Genomic DNA, 25332 nt, shown 5'->3' with positions numbered 1-25332 from the left:
CTAATGACAACATTTACTGAGTACTTGCTAGGTATGCGGTACAAGCACTGAACAAGAATTAGTTGATTTAATCCCCACAACAACCCTTTGACGCAGGTACACTTAATATTGGGTTGGCCAAAAAGATCGTTCGGGCTTTTCCGTACCATCTTATGAAAAACCCGAACGGACTTTTTGGCCAACCCAATATCATCCCATTTTACACATGAGGAAATGGAGGCAGAGAGGGGAAATTACTTGTTCAAGGATACACAGCTGGGAAGTGGCCGTGCTGATATTAAACTCCGTGAAGGCTGTCTCCAGAGCCTCTCTCCTTCACCATCAACTCGCACCGCCTAGTAGCTCAATCTTCTCGTGCCATAGCCTCTGGGCCACTACTTCCTCCTCTCCTGGGCCCTCTGTGAAAGCCACGCTCCCCCTGTTCTACTTAGGCAGCTGCCCTCAAGGGTATCCTATGTCTTCAGGCCACTATCTGGTGCTGGTCTGGGCCCCCCTTCCCTGGCCCCCCTTGGCTGCCACCCAGTGAACTGCTGGGCTCATGTTCCACAGGAAATGTGTAGGGAAATCGGCCCCTGGACCGAGTCAGAGGGACCCACAGCAGAGATGCTTGAGCCCCGGGTGTCTCAGCTCTTGTTGCCACGACCACTGGCTTTGAAGGAGCTTGAATAAGAGCCAGCAGGGTAAGAACCATTATTCCTCTCCCACTCTCAGGTTCAGTTGCCAAGTTTGGCTTACAACAACAGAGTTTTCTTTCCTTCAGGAGGATTTATATTTTCGGGGTCCCAGTTCAGTGTGGGTTCCGGTTTCATACAACAGAAATGGGCGATGACAAACTTAAGCAGATGAGGAATGGAAGGGAAGAACGTTGGTTGCTCATAGAATCAATAGAAGGTTGGAGTCCTTTGACGTAAAGGGCGGAGTCCAGGAACAAGGGATGTTGTTTCAAAATAGGAAGGACATTGGATTCTGGGTAGGAAGGAGTGGGGAGAGAGAGAGAGAGAGAGAGAGAGAGAGAGAGAGAGAGAGAGGGAGAGACCCTTCTTGTCTCAGGATTTGGCATCTGCCACAAGCCTCTCAGCCTGTTAACAGCCTGAATATGCCCAAACCTGGATCCTGGCTCTCTCCTAGAAAGCCCTTCAGTCCCAACCCTGACCCCATGTAAATTAGCTGGCACAAATAGGAGGTCCAGGAAAGCTGCTGCAGGCCTCCCAATGCACTGCAGGGTACCCTTAGTAAGTCCCATCTTGAGTGATTTTTTTCACAATAGTGACTTTGCTGCTTGAAACAAAGAATAGCTAAATGAAGGACCCAGTGCTTTTCTGACAATGATTTGTCCAACTGAAGTCACAGCACCATCCAACAGTGAGGAACACGCACAGGGTGGGAGCTACAGGCACGCCTCTGACGAATGGAACTTGGAAATGACCTATGCAATGATTTCTCACCTCTTTATTTCACATTCCAGTCTTAGGATAACATTTGAAATATTAAGGTTGTTTTCAGGAATAGCCAATAAAAGGCTCGTCATGCCCTTGTCACTGTTGGAAGTTTTGTTTTTCTTTATGGAAACCACTTAAATACAAAGTCAATATGGAATAAAAGTGAGACATATTGCTGAATATATAAAGTAAGCAGTATTTGATTTAAATGCATTTAAAAAAAAATAAATTTATTTATTTATTTATGGCTGTGTTGGGTCTTCGTTTCTGTGTGCAGGCTTTCTCTAGCTGCAGCGAGCGGGGGCCACTCCTCATTGCGGTGCGCGGGCTTCTCATTGTCGTGGCTTCTCCTGTTGTGGAGCACAGGCTCTACACGCACAGGCTCAGTAGCTGTGGCTCACGGGCCTAGTTGCTCCGCGGCATGTGGGATCTTCCCAGACCAGGGCTCGAACCCGTGTCCTCTGCATTGGCAGGCAGATTCTCAACCACTGCGCCACCGGGGAAGCCCAATTTAAATGCATTTAAAAAATTTAAAGGCAAAAATAGATTGCAGATAGTAGTCCCTGAAATAAGTTTTACAAAGCTGTAAAAAAAAAATCACCATTGGGTGTAACCAAAGTTATTAAAGAAAATGTTCATTTTGACCTTTCATTTTGGCATTTCACTTAGCACTAGAGACAAATTTAAAAATTTATGACAACATTGTAAAGCCACTGGGGCAGCCAAGACTGCCTGAAAATGATTTTGAAATCTAAAACTTTAAAGCTGAACAAAAAGACTGACGAGTGCTTTTTAAAAATGTTGTATGAGAGTAGAATTTAAAGAAACCAAAAGCCCCCCAAATTCTGAAAACAGCTGAGTGAGCTTAAAGTGCTGTCAAACTATTCAATAGTGAAAAAAAAATCAATCCATGAGATATTAAACAAAAGAGAAAGAAAGGAAAATCAGTGGCTACTTCTGACAATTTGTTGCCTTGACCATTGTTCCATCTGCCAATTCACCTGGAGCTGTAGACATCTATCAAACAAATGAAGGATGCTGGTGGGTCTTGGGTGCACCCACCTCCCACATACTCCCCTCCCCTCAACGGTGCCACATCTGGCTCTGCCCACTGAGCCAGGGCTGGTGTCCCGTCTCTGCCTCTGAATTTTCTGTCAGGATTATTTACTATGTTTGAACATTTATCCTGCTTCTTCTTTAGGAACTGTGTTTCATTGTGGCCAAATAGCCCCAGTTGAGGAGGGAAATCTCTTTATGGAACAATTCTAGCTAATAAATGGAGGAATGAGACAATTAGAAAGTGGTCGTTTCGCAACTATCAATGAAATAATTGGTTTAGGCAAGCATCATCAATGGATGTTGGAAGCATTAGGTAAAAAGTTGACTGAGAACTGGAGTTTTGCATAATGTCAGGGTACCGACCCTCAAGTCCACTTGCAAAGGGAAATATGTAATTGTATAATGGCAAGATCCGTCTGTTGCTACCTTACCCAGGAATCAAACTGAGCGTCACTAATGTGGGAACTCTGTTGTTTCTCCTGATGGGATGCCGTGATGAAGTATAAGCTTCACCTTTGAGGTGTTCTTGTCAATGATGTTGGACACGCCTCTATCAACTCTTTAGTCCTAACTCTGACTTATAGAAAATATAGAGAACAGAGGGACAAATTAAATGATACCACAAGGAAACAATCAGATTGACAAATACAGAATGTGCCACATTCCTTAAGATAAAAGGTTTAGTATCTTTAACAAAGTCAATGTCATAGGTTAAAAAAAAAAGACAAAATTAAAGGGATTGTTCTAGACTAAAAAAGACCTAAGAGACATAACAACCAAATTCAAGTATGACCTTTGATTGGGTCCTAGTTTAAACAACCATAAAAGACATTTTCGGAACAAATGAGGATTTGGATATGGACTGGTTATTAGATGCTATTACGGAATTATTGTTGGTTTTGTTAGACTAGGTAATGGTATTATTGGAAAATATCCTTATTTTTTGACAATGCAAGCTGAAGTATTACTGTCATGATGTCTGCAATCTACTTTCAAATGGTTCAGCAAAAATACAAAATTTGGTTGAAGCAAATATATTAAATCCAGAGGGATTTTTATGGATGTTCATTTTGCTGTTCTATTTTTCAGTATTTCAAACATGTCTTCATAAAACTTAAAAATAAAAATATGCCAGTGCCTATGAAAACCTTTAAATCTCTTAATAGTCTGGTCACAAATAGCAAAAATATAGAGCAGTGACTGATGTAGAAAAAAAAAAGTGGGCTAATGCTATAAAATGCTGACTTTATGGTCCCCACAGCGACAATAAACTGAGGGAGATATGGGTGGTGAGGCCTGGGAGTGGCGGGGTGACTTTGCCACAGTGCGTGAGATCCCCCATGCTGGTGGCCCGCCAGCTCCTATGGGAGCCATTGCTGGGGTTATGCCTACATTTACAAAATTCATTCAGTACTTTGGCTCCTGCACAAGAAATACACATGTGCCCTTGGAAAGGTAAGTGTGCCCTTGGAAAATCTTTAAAAAAACCTCAGAACCAACAACCCACCAGGCTGGTAAAATCTAGATGGAGTCTACAAATTGTGTCTCACTCTCCCCCATCCTCCTGATTTTACTGTCACCTCTCCTGAGGTTGGGACAGCCATGGCTTGCCCTTAGATTCAGAAACTGATTCTTGACCTTGGCTGCTAAGAAAGGCCTGTGTGACCTTGAACAAGTTATTTGCCTCCTGGGGGATTAGATTTCTCACCAATAAGTAAAGAACAACGAAGTTTGTCTCCCAGGTTTTTTTTTTTTTTAAGTGAAATTTACACAACATAAGTTAACCATTTTAAAGTGAACAACTCAGTTGCATTTAGTACATTCACAATGTTGTACAGCCATCATCACCATCCATCTGCAAAACTTTTTCATTTTCCCAAATGGAAACTCTGTGTCCCTTAAACAACAGCTTCCTATTCTTTCTTTCCCACTGTCCCTAGAAATGACCAATCAGCTTTCTGTCTCTATGGATTTACCTATTCTGGATATTTCATATAAATGGAATCATACAATATGTGCCCTTTTGTGTCTGGTTCTGTCACTTCACATGATATTTTCAAGGTTCATCCATGTTGTAGCATGTGTCAGTGCTTCATTCCTTTTTATAGCTGAATAATATTGTTTGTATATACCATAATTTGCTTATCCATTTGCTTGTCCATTTGCTTGTCAGTGGACATTTGGGTTGTTTATACCCTTTGGCTATTGTGAGTAATGCTGCTATGGACATGAATGTACACGTATTTGAGTTTCTGTTTTCAATTCCTTTGGGTTTATACCCAGGAGTGAAACTGGTCAGTCATATGGTGATTCTATGTTTAATTTTTGAAGAGCTGCCAAATTGTTCTCCACAGTGGCTGAACCATTTTACATTCCCACTAGCAAAGTTTGAGTGTTCCGATTTCCCCAAATCCTCACCAACACTTGTTATTTTCTGTTTTTTTTGTTTTGTTTTGTCCGTTTGTTTTTTTAACATAGCTCTCTAGTGAGCGTAAAGTACTGTCTCAGTGTGGTTTTGATTTGCATTTCCCTAACGACTAGTGACTAGTAACGTTGAAATCTTTTTATGTGCTTATTGGCCATTTGTATGACTTCTTTGGGAAAATGTCTGTTCAAGCCCTTTGTCCATTTTTTAAAAAAATTAATTAATTAATTAATATTTATTTTTGGCTGTGTTGGGTCTGTGTGAGGGCTTTCTCTAGTTGAGGCGAGCGGGGGCCACTCTTCATCGCGGTGCGCGGGCCTCTCACTATCGTGGCCTCTCTTGTTGCAGAGCACAGGCTCCAGACACGCAGGCTCAGTAGTTGTGGCTCATGGGCCCAGTTGCTCCGCAGCATGTGGGATCTTCCCAGACCAGGGCTCGAACCCGTGTCCCCTGCATTGGCAGGCAGACTCTCAACCACTGCACCACCAGGGAAGCCCCCTTTGTCCCTGTTTGAGTTGGGTTGCTTTCTTTTCTGTTGTTGAGTTGTAGGATTTCCTTGAATATTCTTGATATTAATCTCTTCTCAGATATACAATTTGCAAATAATTTCTCCCCATTTTGTGCTCTGTCTTTTCACTCTCCTGATAGTGTCCTTTGATGCACAAAAGTTTTTAAATTTGATGAAATTCAGTTTATCTATTGTATTCTTTTGTTGCCTGTGCTTTTGGTGTCATATCTCAGACTCCACTGCCAAATACAAGGTCATAAATATTACCGCTGTGTTTACCATGAGGATTACGATTAATAAATATCCTAACTTTATAACAATTTAGTTTGAGCTGATTTCAAATTAACTTTAATAGCATACACAACCTCTGTTCCTATACGTCTCTGTCCCCTCCCTTTTTTGTTATTATTGTCAAATTTGCATCTTTATACATGTATGCCTATTAACAGATTTTTAGTTATTGTTTTATACATTTATATTTTAAAGCAGATAGGAAACAAAAAGAGGAGTTAGAAACAAAAAATATAATAACACTAGGTTTTATATTTACTTATGTAGTTATATGTACTGAGATTCCTTATTTCTTAATGTGGATTTGAGTTACTGACTAGTGTCCTTTCATTTCAGCCTAAAGGACTACCTTTAGCATTTCTTGTAGGTCTGGTCTCCTAGTGACAAACTCCCTCAGCATTTGCTTATCTGGGAATTTTAATTTCTCCTTTTTTTTGGATTGACTTTTTATTTATTTATTTTTATTGTGATAAAATATATATAACATAAATTTACCATTACAACCTTTTTAAAGTGTACAATCCAGAGGACATTAACTATATTCACAGTGCTGTATAACCATCATCAGTATCTATTGATATTTTCAGAACTTTTTCATCATTTCAAACAGAAACTTTGTACCCATTAAGCAATAACTCTCCATTCCTCCTCCAGCCCCTGCTCCAGCCCCTGGTAACCTCTGTTCTTTCTGGCTCTATGAATTTGCCTATTCTAGATACCTCATTTAAGTGGAATCATGCAATACTTGTCCTTTTTCGCCTGGCTTATTTCACTTAGCATAAGGTTTTCAAGGTTCATTCATTTTGTAGCATGTATCAGAATTTCATTCCCTTTTGGCTGAATAATATTTCATTGTATGTATAGATCTCATTTTGTTCATTCATTCATCAGTTGATGGATAATTGAATTAGTTCCACCTTTGGGCTATTGAGAATATTGCCACTACGAATATATGTTTTTGAATTTTATTTTATTTTTTATACAGCAGGTTCTTACTAGTTATCTATTTTATACATATGCCACTATGAATATTGATGTACCAAGTATCTGTTAGAGTCCCTGCTTTCAATTATTTTGTGTTATCTATCTAGAAGTGGAATTGCTGGATTATATAGTAATTCTATGTATAACTTTTTGAGGAGCCACTAAACTGTTTTCCTCAGTTGCTGCACCATTTTACATGTCCACCAGCAACGTTTGAGAATTTTCTCTACATCATCACCAATACTTGTTGTTTGCTCTGTTTTAAATTTTAAAAAAAAAGCCATCTTGGTGGGTGTAAAATGGTATTTGGTTTTGATTTGCATTTCCCTAATGACTAGTGTTGTTGAGCATCTTTTTATGTTCTATCGGTCATTTGTATATCTTTTTTGGAGAAATGTCAAGTCCTTTTCCTATTTTTGAATTTGGTTATTGTCTTCTTGTTGAGTTTTGGGTTGGTTTTTTTTTTCACTCTCTTGATAGTACTTTCGTTGCACACAAGTTTTACTTTTGGTGAGGTCCATTTTATCTATTTTTTTTCTTTTGTGGCCTGTGCTTTTAGTGTTGTGCTTAAGAAACCATTGCCAAATTCAAGGCCGTAAAGATTTTCTCCTATGCTTCCTTCTAATAGTTTGATAATTTTAGCTCTTAAATTCAGGTCTTTGATCCATTTTGAGTTAATTTTTGTATATGGTATAAGGTAAGGGTCCAACGTCATTCTTTTGCATGGTGGACATACAGTTTTCCCAGCACAATTTATTCAAAAGATGGTCCTTTTCCCATGAATGGTGTTAATACCATTGTCATAACTCAATTGGCTATATACGTGAGGGTTTATTTATGGTCTCCCTATTCTATTCCATTGATTTATATGTCGATCCTATGTCAGTACGACAGTGTTTTGGTTATTGTAGCTATAGTATGTTTTGAAATTGAGAAGGGCAAATTCTCTAACTTTGTTCTTTCTCAAGATTGTTTTGAAAATTTAGGGTCCCTTGAAATACCATATGAATTTTAGGATGGATTTTTCTATTTCCGCAAAAAACACTGTTGGGATTTTGATAGGGATTGCACTGAATCTGTAAACTGATTTGGGTAGTATTGCCATCTTAACAATATTAAGTCTTCTAATCCATGAACACAGGTGTCTTTCCATTTATTAGGACATCTCTATTCTTTCAGCAATGTTTTGTAGCTTTCAGTGTACAAATCTCTCACTTTGTTGGTTAAATTTATTCCAAAGTATTTTTTATTTGCTATTGTAAATGGAATTATTTTATTAATATTTTGATTGTTCATTGCTAGTGTATAGAAATATTGTTTGTGTGTTGATTTTATATCCTGCAACTTTGCTGAATTTGTTTATTAGCTCTAACTTTTTTTTACCCTGTATAGATTCTTTAGGGTTTCCTATATATAAGATCATGTCATCTGTGAAATAGAGATAATTTTATTTCTTCCTTTCCAAATTGGATGCCCTATAATTCTTTTTCCGGCCTAATTGATCTGGCTAGAACTTCCAATACTGTGTTGCACAGAACGATAAAAGCAGGTCTCTTGTCTTACTCCTGATCTTAGGGGAAATTCTTTCAGTCTTTCACCATTCAATAAGATGTTAGCTGTGGGCTTTTCATACATAGTTTTTATCATGTTGAGGCAGTTCTATTTTATTTGAAGGATGTTGGTTTTTGCAAATGCTTTTTCTGCAGCAATTGAGATGACATGTTTTTTCTCCTCATTCTATTAATGTGGTATATTACATTAATGGATTTTCTTGTGTTCAGCCATCTGTGCATTCCAGAGATAAATCCCACTTTTTTATGGTGTATGGTTCTTTTAATATGCTGCTGAATTTAGTTTCTTAGTGTTTTGTTTAGGATTTTGCATCTATATACATAAGAGATATTGACCTGCAGTTTTCTTATACTGTCTTTGTCTGGTATCAGAGTAGTTCTGATCTCATAGAATGAGCAGGAATTATTCCTTCCTCTCCAATTTTTTGGGAAGACTTTGAGAAGAATTGGTGTTAATTCTTCTTTAAATGTTTGGTAGAATTCACTAGTGAAGCTGTTTGGTCCTGGGCTTTTCTTTGTTGAGATGTTTTGATAACTAATTCAATCTCCTTACTTGTTATAGATCTGTTCAAATTTTATATTTCTTTTTGAGTCAGTTTTGGTAGTTTGTGTGTTTCTAGGGATTGTCTATTTCATCTAGAGTATTCAATTTGCTGGCACATAATTGTTCATAGTATTCTCTTATAATCTGTTTTCTTTCTGTAAAATAGGTAGTAATGCCCCCACTTTCATTTCTGACTTAGTTGAGTTTTCTTTCTTTTTTAGTCATGTAGATTAAAGTTCATCAATTTTGTTGATCTTTCCAAAGAACCAACTTTTTGTTTAGTTGATTTTCTCTATTGTTTTTCTATTCTCTCTTTAATATATATTTACAGATATATAGATTCTATATATCTCTAATCTAATCTTTATTATTTCCTTCCTTCTGCTAGCTTGAGTTTAATTCATTCTTCTTATTCTAGTCCCATATAGTGTAAAATTGGGTTATTGATTTGAGATCTTTCTTCTTTTTTAATGTATATGTTTACAGCTATAAATTTCCCTCTTAGTACTGCTTTCACTGCATCCCATAAGTTTGGTATTTTGTGTTTTCATTTTCATTTGTCTTAAGGTACATTCTAATTTGCCTGATGATTTCTTCTTCCACCCATTGGCTGTCTAAGAGTTTGTTGTTTAATTTCCACATATTTGTGAATTTTCTGTTATTGATTTCTAGCTTCATTCTATTGTGATTAGAAAAGATACTTTGTGTGATTTAAATCTTTAAAAATTTTTGTTAATTCTTGCTTTGTGGACTAACATTTAGCCTACCCTGGAAAATGTTCCCTGTGCACTTGAAAAGAATGTTTATTCTGTTGTTGTTGGGTGTAGTGTTTTATATATGTCTAATAGGTCTAATTGGTTTATAGTGTTGTTCAAATCCTTTGTTTCCTTACTGATTTTCTGTCTGGGTGTTCTATCCTTTATTTTTATTTTTTATTTTTTATTTTTTTAAAGATTGATTGATTGATTGATTGATTGATTGCTATGTTGGGTCTTCGTTTCTGTGCTAGGGCTTTCTCTAGTTGCGGCAAGTGGGGGCCACTCTCCATCGCAGTGCACGGGCCTCCCACCATCGTGACCTCTCCCGTTGCGGAGCACAGGCTCCAGACGCGCAGGCCCAGCAGCTGTGGCCCACAGGCCCAGTTGCTCCGCAGCATGTGGGATCCTCCCAGACCAGGGCCCGAACCCGTGTCCCCCGCACCAGCAGGCAGACTCCCAACCACTGCGCCACCAGGGAAGCCCCTATCCTTTATTTATTTATTTTTAATATTTATTTATTTGGCTGCATCGGATCTTAGTTGTGGGTCTTTGTTGTGGCATGTGGGATCTTTCATTGTGGTGTGCGGGCTTCTCTCTAGTTGTGGCATGTGGGCTCAGTAGTTGCAGTGTGTGGGCTCTAGAGTGTGCAGGCTTAGTTGCCCTGTGGCATGTGGGCTCTTAGTTCCCTGACCAGGGATCGAACCCGCATCTCCACATTGGAAGACGGATTCTTAACTACTGGAACACCAGGGAAGTCCCTTTATCCTTTATTAAAATTGGGGTATTGAAGTTACCAATTGGGGTATTGTAGAACTGTATACTTCTCTCTTCAATTCTGTCAATTTTTGCTTTATCTTTTTGGGTCTTTTTTGTTAGGTTCATGTAGGTTTATAATTGTTCTATTTTCTTGCTGAATTAAAACTTTTATCAGTATATACTGTCCTTATGTCTCTTGTAACTTTTTTGACTTAGAGTCCATTTTGTCTGACAATAACATAGCCACCTCAGCTCTCTTTTGGTTACTATTTGCATGGAATATCTTTTTCCATTCTTTTACTTTCAACCTCTTTGTGTTGTTATATCTAAAATGAGTCTCTTGTAAACAACATATAGATGGATCCAATCTATATCCAGAGACTAAGATCCAGATTTAAATCCAATCTGCCAAGCTCTGCCTTTTTTTTTTTTTTTTTTTTTTAAAGGATTTTCTTATTTATTTATTTATTTATTTATTTATTTTTGGCTGTGTTGGGTCTTCGGTTCGTGCGAGGGCTTTCTCCAGTTGCGGCAAGCGGGGGCCACTCTTCATCGCGGTGCGGGGACCGCTCTTCATCGCGGTGCGCGGGCCTTTCTCTATCGCGGCCCCTCCCGTCGCGGGGCACAGGCTCCAGACGCGCAGGCTCAGCAATTGTGGCTCACGGGCCCAGCTGCTCCGTGGCATGTGGGATCTTCCCAGACCAGGGCTCGAACCCGTGTCCCCTGCATTAGCAGGCAGATTCTCAACCACTGCGCCACCAGGGAAGCCCTCTGCCTTTTAATAGAAGAGTTTAAACCATTTACATTTAATGCAAGTACTGATAAAGAAGCATTTACATCTACCATTTAGCTATTTTTCAATGTGTTTTATGTTTTTTTGTTCTTCATTCCTCCATTATTGCTTTTTTTTGGGTATTTAGTTTATTTTTTGGTAGAAAACCATTTTGATTCCCTTCTTTCCTTTTCTCTACACATTTAATTTATTTTATTAGCTACTACTTTTGGGATTACAATTAGCATCTTTTAAGCTTATTAACAAGCTGGTTTGAACAGTGCTAACTTTTAGTCTCAAAAGTATACACACTCTACTTCTGTATATACCTGTTCCTCATTTTAAATTTTGTTATTGTCACAGAATACATCTTTATATATGTTTTTCCACTGACATAGGTTTATAATTGTTGTTTTGTGCGTTTTCCTTTTATATCACATGGGAAAAAAAGTTACAAACCAAAAGTACAATAACATTTGACTTTTATATTTACATACATAGTTACCTATACCAGTGTTATTTATTTTTTCTTATGGCTTTAATTATGGTCTCATGTCCTTTCATTTTAGACTGAAGGACTTCCTGTAGCATTTCTCATATGGCAAATCTATTGATAACTCCCTCGGATTTTATTTCTATGGAGATGTCTTGATTTTTTCCTTCATTCTTGAGGGATAGTTTTGCTGGATATAAAAATCTTGGTTGACACTTTTTTTTTCTTCCAGCACTTTAAATATGTCATTCCACTGTCCTCTGGCCTCCATGGTTTCAGATCAGAAATCAAGTGTTAACCTTATTGAGGATCCCTTGTGCTTGTCACAAGTTGCTTCTTCCTTGCTGCTTTCAAATTTTCTCTTTGCTTTGGGTTTCAACAGTTTGATTATAATATGTCTTGTGGATCTTTTTTGACTGTATCTTACTTGGAGTTTATTGAGCTTCTTGGTGGTATATATGCATGTCTTTCATCAGATTTGGGAAGTTTCTGGCCATTATTTCTTCAAATACTTTTAATGTGCCTTTCTTTTTTTCTTCTCTATCTGAGACTCCTGTAATGTGCATGTTGGTATGCTTGATGATATATCACAGCTCCCTCAGGTTCTTTTCATTTTTCTCTTTCTTTCTTTTTTTCCTTTGTACTCAGATTGGATAATTTCAATTGTCTTATCTTTGAGTTTGCTGATTCTTCCATATGCCTGCTCAAATCTGCTGTTGAATTCCTCTTGTACTTTTCATTTCAGCTCTTTTTACTTTTCAGGTCCAGAATTTCTATTTAGTTCCTTTTTGTAGTTTATCTTTTTACTGATATTCTCATTTTGATCATACATTGTTTTCCTGATTTTCTTTAGTTTTTTTGTCCATGATATCCTTTTACTCATAGTTGATTTAATATTATTGACTAGTAATTACAACGTCTGGGCTTCCTCAAGGATGGTTTCTATCAAATTCTTTTTTCCTGCCAACGGGCCATACTTTACTCTTTCTTTGTATGTTTTGTAAATTTTTGTTGAGAACTGGACATTCTGAATATTATACTGTGGTACACCTGGAAATCTAATTTTCCCACTCCTCAGGGATTGCTGATTTTTACTAGTTTACTGGAGCCATCACTTTTGTTTTATTTGTGATATTTCCAAACTAGTTTGGCAAAATGTGTTCCTTGTTGTGCATGGTCACAGAAGTTTCTGTTCCATTATCTATGTCAGCCAATGAGCTGACAAAGATTTCCTTAACATCTGACTGCAAAAATGGAAAAAAGAAAGATTATATCTCTAAACCTACAATAGGTCTTCCCCATAGGCACTGAAACTAAGAGGGCCAAAGCAAAAGCAAATATCTGTGCTGGTCCCTCAGGAATCTACCAGACTGACCAAAATGCCCTACCCCCAACTTCTGGAGAATAAGGCCCACACTGCTCATCCTGGCACCAGTCAGATGCTCCAGGAATGTGAGCCAGTATTCCCACAGTATGGCAGGGCTTTGTGATGGAGGATGGTAGGTATTTTATACATGCTGGCCTCTTACCAAAGAGCAATAGCCTCTCCCTTCATCAGGCAAGCCCTGGCTTTTATAAGTGTCCCTTCAGGACTCCGAGGTCTGAGGTAGTTAACTTTGACAGTTTTTTCCCTCAGTTTACTGGTTGTTTGGCTTAAGGACTGAGCCCTAGTGCTTCCTCCTCTGCCACTTTGCATGGTATCACAGTGGTTTCTCCATTTTTGAAGGAAAATTTTGCTGGATATAAAATTCTTGGTTGGCAATTTTCTTCCAACACTTTAAATGTATCATTTCACTGTCTCCTGGCCTCCATAGTTTCTGATGAGAAATCAAGTGTTCATCTTGTTGAAGGTCACTTGTGCTTGTCACAAGTTGCTTCTCCCTTGCTGCTTTCAAAATTCTTTGTCTTTGGGTTTCAACAGTTTGATTATAATATGTCTTGTTGTGGATCTTTTTGACTGTTCATTGGAATTCACTGAGCTTCTTGGATGTGTATATTCGTGTCTTTCATCAGATTTGAGAAATTTTTGGCCATTATTTTTTCAAATATTTTTTCAAATATTCTTTCCATCCTCTTTCTTCATCTGAGACTTTTATGATGTGCATTTTGGTATGCTTGATTGTATACCTTCAGGTTCTGTTAATTCTTCTTTCTATTTCTCAAACTGTGTATTAATCTGTTCACTGCCATAACAGAATACCATACAGTAGGTGGCTTAAACAACAAACATTTCTTTCTCACAGTTCTGGAGGCTGAGAAGTCCAAGATCAAGGTACCAGCAAGGAATATTTCATTCTGAGGCCTTTTCTTTGGCTTGTAGGTGGCCACCTTTTCACTGTGTGCTCACATAATCTCTTCTTTGTGTGCATGTGGAGAGAAAGATCTCCCTCTCCTTATAAGGACACAAATTCTATCAGATTAGAGTTCCACCCTTATGACCATATTTAATCTCAATTACCTCCTAAGGCCCTATCTCCAAATACAGTGTCATTAAGGGTTAGGGTTTCAACATAAGAAATTTGGGGGGGACACAATTTATTCCATAGTAGCCTGGATAATTTTGGTTGTCTTATCTTCAAGTTTGCTTATTCCTTCATCTGTCTGATCCAATCTGCTGTTGAATCTCTCTAGTGAAGTTTTCACTTCAGCTATTGTACTTTTCAGCTCCAGAATTTCTATTTGGTTTCTTTTTAATATTTTCTATCTCTTTATCGATGTTCTCTATTTGTTCATATATCATTCTTCTGGTTTTCTTTAGTTCTTGGTCCATGGTTTCCTTTAGCTCATTGAGCATATTTAAAATAGTTGACTTAAAGTCTTTCTCTAGTAAGTCTAATATCTGGGCTTCCTCAGGGACAGTTTCTGGCAATATCTTTTCTTTTCCCCTGTGCATGGGCCATACTTTCCTGTCTCTTTGTATGACTTGTATTTTGTTGTTGTTGTTGTTGTTAAAAGTGGACATTTTGAATATTATAATATGGTAACTCTTGAAATCGGATTCTCCCCAGGGATTGCTATTGTTGACTTTTGTGGGCTGCAGCCATAGTTCGTTTAATGACTTTTCCAAACTACTTTTGCAAATACTGTATTCCTTGTTATGTGTGGTCACTGAAGTCTCTGTTCCTTTATCTCAGAGGTTAACCAGTGACCTGGAAGATTTCCATAAATGCCTGGAGCAAAAAAGAAGAAATATACTCTTCTGGTGTTTGCAGATTGGCTCTAAGCTGGGTAACTCCTTCAATGCTATGCCAGGTATACACAGTTCTGCCTTAGCTTTCACATCCTGTTTGTGCAGATCCCAAAGATCAGCCAATGGTGGAAGCCTAGAATCCTATCAGATCTTTTCTGAGTATCCAGCCATGGGCATGCACGTTGCACTCCAGATTCCCTGGTATATGTGATAGTCCTTTGAAATCCGTATTGCCCCAAGAATGTTTCTCCTTAGCCTCTTCCTTCCCAGACTTATGCATCTGTCTACTGCTTGCTTGTCTGTCCCACCCAGGTGGCTATAGGCAGTGTAATGCCTTCTACAGATGCCACATAGAAAGCCACTCCAGTCTGAGGGAGACAAACAAAGGTCAGCTTCTGTTCTAATCCCTCAGGGAACTTCCAGACAAGTCAAAACACACCATTACAACTTTTTGAGAGCAAGTTCTGTATTGCCCTCCAGCTCCAGCAAGCCACACCAGGAATGCAGACTGCCATCCCCATGGCTGCCACTGAGCTAGAGAATGGGAGATGATAGGCAGGTAAGCAAAATGCTATACATTTTCTTATTAAAATTTAGCAGACTGTTTATTAAGCACTCACCTAGTTGCCATAATTTTTTTTTTTTTTGCCAGTTTAATGATTGCTTCTTTAGAGTTCTTTACTCCTCCATTTCTGTAACATTACTCAACCTTTCCCAGGTTTTTTAAAAAAAATTTATTATTGAAAAACTTAAGTATACACAAAAGTGGGGAGGGTATTTTAATGGATTCCTATGAATTTATCAACTAGTATCAAAAATTATCAACTCATGGCCAACTTCGTTTCATCTATACCACCAGCCATTGATTGAGAACTTACTAAGTGCTGTGCTCAGAGCACTTCATGCATTATCTTATTTCATTTTCATAATACTCTGTGAGGTAGGGATTAATATCCCCATTTCACAGATGAAGAACTGGAAACTGAGGGGTTTAGTAATTTTATCAAGATCATATGCAGCTTCCTGCAACCAGGACTTGAACTTGTATCTATCTGGGATCAGAATCATGGCTTAAGCTGGTTCCCCAATCACCTTTCCTGGGAAGCTCATTTGATGCTGACAGCAACCAGAGAGGCAGGTGTGGTGGACATGGCTAATGTTCATTCAAATCCACTTCTTATCTGCTTCTTGGTAGACAGGATTATGATTCCAAAACTTTGTGAAATTAGGCAGGATCCTGTGGCAAGTTCTGCCCAATGAAATGTAGGCAGAAGTGACATGTGTCATTACCAAGCTGAAACATTTAACTGATGGTGCTTTACTCCTAGCCTTCTCTACACCTCCTGCAGAGAACTCTGAAGACTTGTCTTGAGATGCTGGTTGCAGGTTGTAGATTAGGGAATCTTTGTTGCCCTGGGTCCCTGAGGGATGAGTACTGCAGTAGAGCACAGTTCTTTGCTGACAACACACATATAATGTGTACAAGAAATAAACCTTGGTTGTGGCAAACCACTGAAATTTTGGGCTTGTTCATCAGTGCAGCACCACCTAGCCTATCCTGACTAGTAAAACAGGCAGTGCTATAATTCCTTTATACAGAAGGAAACTGAGGCACAGGAGGTTGCCCATCTTAGATTCTTTCCTACTGTCTTCTGACAGCATGATAGCTTTCTGAAAGGGGCTGACTTGACATGGGGGGATCCTCATGTGATGTCAGAAGGATCCTTTTTTACAGAATAACTCTTTCTTATCCCATAGTTCCTACTATTAGGCCACATTTTCTTATTTATTTATTTATTTATTTATTTATTTATTTATTTATTTATTTATTTATGGCTGTGTTGGGTCTTCGTTTCTGTGTGAGGGCTTTCTCCAGTTGCGGCAAGTGGGGGCCACTCTTCATCGCGGTGCGCGGGCCCCTCACTATCGCGGCCTCTCTTGTTGCGGAGCACAGGCTCCAGACGCGCAGGCTCAGCAATTGTGGCTCACGGGCTTTGTCGCTCCGCGGCATGTGGGATCCTCCCAGACCAGGGCTCGAACCCGTGTTCCCTGCATTGGCAGGCAGATTCTCAACCACTGCGCCACCAGGGAAGCCCCTAGGCCACATTTTCATAGCATCATTTCCTGTAATAATGCAGATCCACTCACTGTGGAGATGGATAACTGGTGGTGTGTGGGTGCAGCCTATTAGAGATTTCTCTGATTTTCACCATGATTTTAGAAGATGGGGCTTTTCTGACAATGTTTTTTATGAGAATAGGGAGCATGAGTATGGCCTGATGGTACTGTGCATGGTTTCAGGTCTGGGAGACCCAAGTTTGAGTCCCACTTACTAGCTCTATGACCTCAGGTAAACCAGTTAATCTTTAAGTCTCAATTTTCTCAGCTCTAAAATGAGGCCAGTAAGAAAGAGGTTGTATTTAATTAGTTAAACCATGCAAAACACCTGACATGTAACTGAAATATAGCAAGCCACAATAGTCACTATTATTAGGGGAAGACTGTGGAAGTTTGATTGCCAGGATTTTGGTCTAGTAGGTGAGTTAAGAGCAGCAGAATGCTTTAGGAAGATCCAGCTAGTGGCCTTGCACAGGGTGAAGGAGGGCAGAGGACGGAGATCAGTTGCAAAGCAGTTGTAGTAATGCAAGAGGTTGTCAATGTAGATTCAGGGCCGTGGAGGGACAGTGGGTGTGAAAGGGAAGGACAGTCATGAGAGCCTGGGGAAGGAAGAGCGGGCAGTGGTGACAGTTGCATGCTGCCTCTCAGCATGCCTCAAGTCACCTGTGTTGACTGATCCAATATCCTTGTTCTGATCAGCCGGCCCAAGTGCTGCATGTCTATTGTGGCCTCCAGACCAGCTGGTGGGCTGGGACAGTGGGGCAACCTATTGGCAGTCGGCTGAATGCTGATGTCCACAGCTTACCAGTTGTTACTTTGCACATCCACCCTGCCTGCAGCCATCTCCTCTCCCTGAGAGTGTAGAAAGGCAAGCTCTCGGGGACCATCCCAGAGGGCAAGGGCAGGTGCTGGCAGCTGCGGCCATGCTGGGAGCTGACTCTTCCCTTTAAAGTGAAACCACCGGCTTCAGGCTTACTGACCCTAGGCGCCACTGGGACCCCCTCCTGCTTCCACTGGAATCAAACCTTCCTGGTCCCTTTTTCCAAGTCAGCTGAAAAGTTTCTAATCTCTTTGCAAAGTGTCAAGTATCTTCCAGTGCCTTGAAAGGTGATTTTCTAAAAGCAGATCAAACACTTTTGACATTTGCTGCCAAGCCATTTAAAGTCATACTACAGGCTTGCCTCTGGCCTTGGCGGCTCGACTGGCTGCAGATAAAGGTTGAAGCGGCATCTCTCGTCACAGACACGAAGAGCCTGCTTGTGGGAGCTGCATCCTGGAGAGAAAAATATTCTGTAAAAGTTAATCTGCTGCTTTGTCTTGGCCAACAATTTATTCTTTCATGAAAGCCAGGCCCTGGCCCCCAACAGAATTCTGCACACACATTTTTTTAATTTGCTGGAATTTGCAAAAACACATCAGTGGCCCTGCTGCCTTTGGCTTTTTATGTTCAGCAGAATAATCCCACGGCATTGCCTTCAAAGGGCTCTCAGCATCACACTCTCCCCAGTTCTCTTCCAGCTTTCCAAAGAGGGAGCCGAACTGTGTTTATGGGCCCGTGGAGAGCACGGGGCCAGGGGTCACTCGTCCACTGTGCTGTGAGGCGCTGCCAGCCAGGCCTATCCAGAATGGGCTTGCCGACTCGGATGCCTGCAAGGGTCAGGCAAATCAAGGAAATGGGCCAAGTGAACTGGGGGCAGACACTGAGGAGTGGTGAGGACTGAGGCGAACCGGAGACGACAGGTCCTACCTCAGTGCGGCAGCTGGCCTTAGCGTAGAACAATTGTTGCCTTGTGGGAATATGGGCTTAGTGCCCTCAGAGCTTCCCGTTTCCCCAAAGAAGCACTGGCATTTTAAAAATGTGAAATCTGTCCATTTTTAAATGTTGGCCCCAGTTCTCTACAAACACTCTGCAGGCCAAACCAAACAGGTCTGCTGGCTGAATCTGGCTCGCAGGGCTGCCCGTTTGCAATCTTTGATGGAGGAGGCAGAGATAAGGAGTGGGAAGGGCAGGCTCACCTTTTCTCTTTACTCTGAGAGGTCGTCTGGTTCCAAGGTCTCAGATGGGGAAACTGAGGCCCATCTCTGAGCGACTGCACTGATCCTTCTCCTCCGCCTACTGCCTTTCTCCTCCAAGACTTAAGAATGTCACTCCCCAAGATATGAGACTAAAGGAGCGACATCTCCCCAGGACTTGCATTTTAATAAGGAGGACCCGAAAGTTTCTGTAACTCAAAGAAATGCCTCCCTTCGATGGTGGGACTTCAGACAAAGTGACAGGGCAGTAGGGTGAGGGCTTTTCAAAAGTCCCTCAAATGTTAGATGATTGTCCATTCTGCCCAGTCCCAGAGGGTCCCTGGGGTAGGTCTCCCCCAGGCAGTATTTGGGACAGGTTCTTCTCCCACAGACCTACTGGGGGCACAGCATGGTTTCCTTGGGAAACAGGACCACTGGAACTCTGGGGCGTACGTTTGGCGTCTCCACACCTGCAGTCCGGCGTGAACTTTGCAAGGTGGCTCTGGCTCTGGCCGCTGGCTGGCATGCAAGGCAGTGCCTCCCTCCCTGGGTGCTCAGTAAAACAAATCGAAGCTGCAAATATTCGCCCAAGACCTGCTCCAGGCTTGGCCAGAGCAGAAGCAGTTTGCCATGGGGAGAGGATGGTGTTTTCTCTGCCCCGCTGGCCTGCTCGGTGAGGCTTCTCTCCTGCCCCACACTCCCAGCCAAGTCCTTGTCCTGCCCCTACACCTCCTCATGTGCAGCCTGTCAGAGCCCTGACCACCAAATTAGCCCTTCGTGATTTTATGTGGCTTTTATTGGCTCAAGCTGGATGTTGGAGATGGAGCCAGATGTGAGGCCGCGGGACCACTTGAAAGGCCAGGTAATTAGCAGCATCTGCCTTTGCCTTCTTATCTTGACAGGCGGACACACAGAGCAGTGACCTGGGAGCTGGGAGGCAGCTGCCTTCTCCACATTAAACGAGGCAAAGGCCAAAGGGGAACCTTACTCGGCCTGGAATGCCGCCATCTGTGTGTGTGTGTGCAAACATGTGAGAGTGAGCGTAATGAAGAATTATCCCCTCCACCCGCTGCTTTCTTGCCCCCAGATTCAGGAAGGACCATCTGCCAAGCTCTAAACACCTAAGATAGAATTATTATTTTGAAGTTGAGGAATAATTTACATACAGTAAAATATATGATCTGAAGTATACAGTTTGATGAGTTGTCACAAATGAGTAGCATTCATTAGGATATAAAACCTATATCCTAATGAAGATATAAAACATTTTCATCACCCCGGAAAGTTCGTTATGTTCCTCTTCAGTGAATCTTCTCCCTCCCACACATGCGCAACCGTAGTTCTGATTTCTATTGCCATAGATTAATTTTCTGCCTGCTGTTAAACATCATGTAAATGACATCATGGAATATAAACATAGACTCACAATCTTTTTGTGTCTTGCTACTTTTGCTCCACATAATGTTTTTGAGATTCATCCAAATTGTTACCTGTATCAGTTGTTCATTTCTTTTTATTGCTGAGTATTATTTCATTGTGTGAATGTATCACAGTTTGTTTATCTAGTCTCTGGTTGATGGATATTTCTGGCTTTTGGCGATTATGAATAAAGAAGTATATTAGTTTTCAATAGCTCTATCACAAATTGCCATAAACTTAATGGCTTAAAACAGCACAGATGTATTATCTCACAGTTTCTATGTCCTCTGCTCAGGCTCTCACCTGGCTAGAATTAAGGTGTCTGCCAGGGCTGGGGTCTCATCCTAACCCCGGGATCCTCTACTAAGTTTATAGAATTGTTGGTGGAATTCAGTTCCTTTGTGGTTGTTGGACTGAAGTTCTCAGCTCTCAGAGGTCACCTTCTGTTCCCTGCTACCTGACTCTCTCCACAACATGGCAGTGTGCTTCTTCGACGCCAACAGGGGTACATCTGCTGCTGCTTCAAATCTCTCTGACTTCTTCCATCTCTGACCTCTAGACCCTCTTTTAAAGAGCTCACCTGATTAGGTCAGGCCCATCCAGGATAACCTCTACTTTGATTAAAGTCAGCTGCTTAGGGTCAGCTGAAAAATCTCTTCACCTTTGTCACATAACATAACCTAATCACAGGAGTAATATCCCATCATATTCACACTCAGGGCATGTATTCCAGGAGATGGGAATCTTGGGGGCCATCTTGGAATTCTGTCTACCACAAGCAACTATGAACATTCTGGAGTTATTTTGTTATTCAAGTGTGCATCTTTAAAAAATCAGAGCATTTCCTATTGAGCTAAAATAACACAATCCCACTTAACAAAATAAATAATTATTTCTAAATATCATCTTATACCTGACCCATATTTAGTGAGGGGAGCGGTTGTCTTAGCAATGTCTTTTAGCTGGTTTGTCCAAAGCAGAATCTTGTCTAGGACCTTTCAGTGCCTCTGGGCACATGTCCTTTCCATTGCTTTCCATCTAGCTCAGTGCCCTTTATTGTGGCTGGTTGAAGACTGTGGCTCTATCATCCGGCAGAAGAGTCTGCTGTCTGGATTAGTGTGGTGGCTTCCCTTTGTCACCATTTAGCTTGTTCCTTTATCCGCTTTAATCCTGTGAATTGGAAGTGAAATCTAAGTTTGATGGACCCAGGTAAACATCTTTTGGCTGGAACATATCATGGGAGATGCTGAGAGCTTCCACCTGTATCACTTGATACATGATTTCTGATGGTCCCACTGTTGCTGCAAGACTAACTCTTGGATCAGGGCAGGCACAGCTTAACCCTTCTAGTTCTGTTTCTTCCTCCTGAGCCAGAAAGAAATCTGTGGGGTCTTTCTTTGCATAATTCGGATGTCCATTTATGCATCCACTGTTCACCTAATGGTTTTAACACATCAGTTGATAATCCTTGCCTGAATCAGTGATTTCATTAGGGACCAAGGGGGGACTTGGGGCCCAGCATTTCCACTCTGCGAGGTGAGGATTTGGTCTGAAATCTGCCTGACTTTGGCCCCTGGAGGCCTGTCCTCCCACTAGCTGAGACCATCTGGCGTAGACCCTCACCAGGCCCAGGGGCGGAGGTGGCCTGAGATGGGAAGGGGTGGGGAGACACAGTCCTACCACAGCTTGCAAGCAAGTCAGGCATTATGCATTATTTCACTGAGACCTCCAGGAGGCCAGCCCATTTCACTGCTGAGTCTCCGGGCCCTGGGGCATGTCATATGCCTCCCAAATGCTTCTTGACAAGTGACTGCCTGAATGCATGGTAAGTGAATGATTGAATGCTTATCTAGCCCTAACGCTGGGCTCCTGATCGTCCTGAAATCTACACCTGTCTTTGGGTCCCCCAGTCCTTTCTTAGGCTAGAGGCAATTTAAGAGGCCCAGACATGCATCAGGAGACCTCTCAGTGGGTCTACGATTGGCACTTGCTCCCAGGGGAGCCCACTTTGATGTGCCAAGACCCCTCCTCCACCCAGCGCCTTGGTAGGCCTGGCTGGGGTTATAGCTTCCGGAGGCAGAGCTCTGCCCACCTACTGGATTGGACTCTCCGAGGCACTGTCTTGTTCCCTGGGGCCCCATCCCAATGAACCAGCCAGGCCAAGCTGCAGCTGGAGGTACAACCATGCCACACTGGCAGCGCCACCCATCCAATATGGTGCCCATCAGATAACAAACATGGGGACCCTTAGACGAGTTTGGGTGGGGTGCATATGCTCCCCAGACAGCACTCTCTCCACCCTGGCCTCCCTCCTGGAAAATGGCTCAGCAGCTGGGCTCCGACTCCAGGCCAGCTGCCCCTCCTGCCGAGAAATCTGCCTTTAATTTAGAAGTTCTCTTTCTTTCTCCATGGAAAAGTCTTTGTGGTACCAATTAAGGAACTCTTTTATCCCCTCCTGTTTGAGGAGTGAGGAATTTGGGGACTGTCTAGAAAGGGCTCCTTTCCTCACTAATTCCCAAGGCAGAGTGACTTTTCCTCGGGATGGGCATCTGGCAGGGGGCTCTGGGAGGTCCTTCCTGGTGATGTGGAAGTTGACATCCCTGGAGGGCTTGCTCTGTGCCAGGCACTGTCCTGAGCACGCTGCATGGGCCACCTCACTGCGTCTTCCCAGCCACCCCACAGGAAGGCCTATCGCCATCCATAGTTTACAGATGAGGAAACAGAGGCTCAGAGAGGTCACTGTCTTGTTCAAGGCCAGTTGGGTGGTTGAGGGAGGGGCCCGGCTGTGAACCCAGCTTGGCCTGACTACAGGGTCATGGCCCAAAGTGGTTCATTATGTTGATAGAGTGTGTTATTTTGTGTCTTTATTATAGGACCTTAGATCCAGGAAAATGCACAACCTGGGCCAGATGTGGTCACAGTTTGTACATTTTAGTGCTTATTCTTCTCCATGGAGTCTCCAGTGTGTCTGTGTGAGGTCCCCGGATAAAGGCAGAAGCTCCTGGAAGAACCAAGGTTGACTTGGATCTAGAGCTCCTATGTGTGTGTTTAAGGCTCTGCCCAATCTGCTCCTTTCTGGCTGCCCAGCCTCATTTGCCACTGTTTCCCTCATGCCTTCTCTTCTGGGCACACCAAATGGCCCTGCTGTTTTGGTCTTGGAGCATTTTGCTTGGCTTCAGTGCTCCCTGGTGCTGGAACGCTGTTCCTAGGTTTCTACCTGATGGGTTCCTTCTCTCTTGATGCCCCAGAGACAAGGATCACTAGTTCTATTATGAGAACACTGCACACCTTCACGCATCTTTCAGAAGGTTGATTGTACTATATTGCAATTTTTTTAAGCTCAGAAAAATTTAATACAGAAAGTTATAGTGAATATATATAACAATTATCAATATGCCCACAACCCAGAATTAACATATGACGAAATTTTGTCATCTCTGCTTCAAATTGTTTTTAAAAAATAAAAGGTACAATATATCACTTAAAACATGAAAGTCCTGGACTTCCCTGGTGGCGCAGTGGTTAAGAATCTGCCTGCCAATGCAGGGGACACAGGTTCGAGCCCTGGTCCAGGAAGATCCCACATGCTGTAGAGCAACTAAGCCCGTGCACCACAACTACTGAGACTGCACTCTTGATCCCGCGAGCCACGACTACTGAGCCCATGTGCTGCAACTACTGAAGCCTGCACGCTCTAGGGCCCGAGTGCCACAACTGCTGAGCCCACGTGCTGCAGCTACTGAAGCCTGCGCACCTAGAGCCCGTGCTCCACAACAAGAGAAGCCACCTCAATGAGAAGCCCGCGCACGGTAAAGAAGAGTAGCCCCTGCTCACTGCAACTAGAGAAAGCCCGCACGCAGCAATGAAGACCCAATGCAGCCAAAAAACCCACAGAAAACCAAAACAAGTAAACACACAAACAAAAAAACCCATGAAAGTCCTTTCAGAAACCCTTTTGTATTCATTCTCTTCCTCCCTTCCCCAGAAACAGCCACTCTGATGAATTTCGTGAGCCAACCCATGTTTTTGTATCTTTATTACAGTTTTGTCCAGCAATAAATAGTATATAATGTTGTCCCTTGTGTCTAAAATTTTTTACATGTTCATATCTTTTAGTATCTTGCTTTTTCACATAAGTTTATACTTTTGAAAAATTTTAAGATTTTTGTTGATCTATCTAGTTCTGGTTCATTCCTTTTAGGATCTGTATGAAATTCCATTTATGAATAAATCACAGAGTGATTTATATATTATATATTATATATATTTATATAATATATATATGAGTGATATATATATATCACTCTATATAATATATAGAGTGATATATATATTATATATTATATATATTTATATATTATAGATACTATACCAGCAATTTAGAATATTTCCTGAGTTACCTCTCAACTATGGGAAATAGTTGGAGCACTGTTTCAAAAAACTTGTCTCCAATAACATATGAGCAGTTGAGGCTGGGAGGCAGTATTCTCTTCCCACTGCCCGAGGCTTTTCAATATAATTATGCTGATTTTTGCCTTTGCCTCCTGACTCAACTGCAGTCTTTGAGTTCACCACTCAAAAAACTCTCCTTAACCAGTCACCTGATGAGGTGAGTCAGAAGTCTGCAGAATCATCATTTCCAATAACCAAACCCTGGCTGTTTCCCAACCTCAAAAGGACACAGCCTAGCAGCAGTGTGCTCTGTGACATTTTCCCCATTTAATCCACTTGGTTTGCTTTCCCAGGAAGCAGACTTGGAGACAGATTTCTGAGCAGCGGGTTTATTGAGAAGTGTTCCCTGGAGCACTACCTGTGAAGGAGGGAGGGCATCAGAGTTGACCAGAGAGAGGTTAAACTGTGATGTGCTTGGGCAGATACCTCAAATGATGTCTACTGGGAGTGCTGGAGATGGGGCGACCTATCTAAGCAAGGTTCCAGGCCTTTGTACTGCTCATTGCCCAGGCATTGGATGAAGGCTGCTTTCAGGAAAGG

The 25332-nt window shown here is 41.6% G+C and overlaps 1 long non-coding RNA gene across 2 annotated transcripts in view; it reads left to right on the top strand.

Annotated features, from left to right (window-relative positions):
• The window catches only part of LOC102997723 (uncharacterized), a 61518-nt gene that overhangs the window by 34074 nt on the left and 2112 nt on the right, over positions 1 to 25332 (top strand). The window contains exons 4-5 of one of the 2 annotated variants that reach the window (XR_009006110.1): positions 14735 to 14852; positions 15203 to 15349. The exons of the other annotated variant lie outside the window; for it this stretch is intronic. This is a non-coding gene — a long non-coding RNA (uncharacterized LOC102997723). The remainder of the gene's footprint in view (positions 1 to 14734; positions 14853 to 15202; positions 15350 to 25332) is intronic. 2 annotated transcript variants of the gene reach the window in all.

Source organism: Balaenoptera acutorostrata, chromosome 19, assembly GCF_949987535.1.
Source record: "Balaenoptera acutorostrata chromosome 19, mBalAcu1.1, whole genome shotgun sequence".
NCBI lineage: Eukaryota > Metazoa > Chordata > Mammalia > Artiodactyla > Balaenopteridae > Balaenoptera > Balaenoptera acutorostrata.
The sequence above is the reverse complement of the archived record's forward strand: the minus strand, read 5'-3'. Positions and strand labels throughout refer to the sequence as shown.